General features: G+C 44.3%; 1 non-coding gene across 1 annotated transcript; it reads right to left on the minus strand.

The window, feature by feature from the left end:
- Window positions 1-513: 513 nt before the first annotated feature.
- On the minus strand, window positions 514-617 carry LOC129675484 (U6 spliceosomal RNA). Its single transcript, XR_008719942.1, has one exon. It is a non-coding gene; the product is annotated as a U6 spliceosomal RNA (small nuclear RNA).
- Between the last annotated feature and the right edge of the window lie 637 nt (window positions 618-1,254).

Here is a 1,254-nt window from a genome sequence, read left to right on the forward strand (position 1 = left end):
CTGTGTATATGTCTGTGTTTGTGTGTGTGTGTGTTTATGTCTGTGTATATGTCTGTGTGTGTGTGTGTGTTTGTGTGTGTAGCCCAAGAAGTTCATCGTTCATTAGGGTTGTCCTCAGAGGCATGCACTTCAAACACAAGAGCAGTAGGTACACCACTGAAGAAAATGTCTGGAGTCAGTCATGGTGCCACACACCTTTGATCCATCCTAGCACTGGGAGGCAGAGGCAGGTGGATCTCTGTGTGAGGTCAAGCTGGTCGATATAGTGAGTTCTAGAGCAGCTACAGTAGCGCAGGAAGACCCTGTCTCAAAAGAATCAAGAGAAAGAAGTCTCCCCCATCACCTTTATTTGTTTTAATGTTTTTTTAATGATTTTAATCATGTGTGTGTCCGTGTGTTGGATGTGTGCACATGAGTGAGTGCAGTGCCTTCAGAAGCCAGAGGCATCCGATCCCCCTGGAGCTGTAGTTCCTAAGCTGAGCCATCTCTACAGCCGCTAGTAAAAACAAAAACAAGAACAAGGCATGTTTCCCAGATTTGCATGTCCTTCTTTCAGAGGGACTGTGCTAATCTCTGTATCTTTCTAGTGTTAGTATATGCATTGTTGAAAGAAACACCTTTTTTTTTTTTTAATTGAAAACTTTCTCTGATCATGGTTTCTCTCCTCTTCCATATTTGAGACAAAGTCTTGTGTAGCCCAGGCTGGTCTTGAACTTGCTGTAGTAGATGAGGTTGACCTCGAACTTCTGATACTTCTGCGTCCACCTCTCAAGTGCTAAGATTACAGGGATTCAATACCACATCCAGTTTAGGTAGTACAGGGGGTTTAGTACCCACTGGACCACTGCCTGCTGTAGACCAAGGAGGCACTCTACCTACTAAGCTCCATTCCAGCTACTTCATTCATTCATTCATTCATTCATTCACTAGCTTTTCTATTTACCTATTTAATCTCATTATATAGTCCAGGTTAGTCTGGAACTCTCTGAGAGGGCCTCTTGCTTCTGACTCCAGAGCATAAGTTACTTTCACCACCCCTCCCTTCTTGCTTGGCTGTGTTTAGGACCGAACTTAGGACCTTGGCATGGTGCACAAGTGATCTACCGCTGAGCTATATCCCCAGCTATCTGCCCACACACTGCTTCTTTTTCACCTCACTTTTTATTTTTAGGACATGTTCTTGTTCAATCTCCAGGACCCACGTGGTAGGAGAGACTCAGTCACAGCAAGTTATCTTCTGACTGTCACATGACC

Source organism: Psammomys obesus, unplaced genomic scaffold (genome assembly GCF_907164565.1).
Source record: "Psammomys obesus unplaced genomic scaffold, mPsaObe1.curated_primary_1811, whole genome shotgun sequence".
In the NCBI taxonomy this organism is placed as follows: domain Eukaryota; kingdom Metazoa; phylum Chordata; class Mammalia; order Rodentia; family Muridae; genus Psammomys; species Psammomys obesus.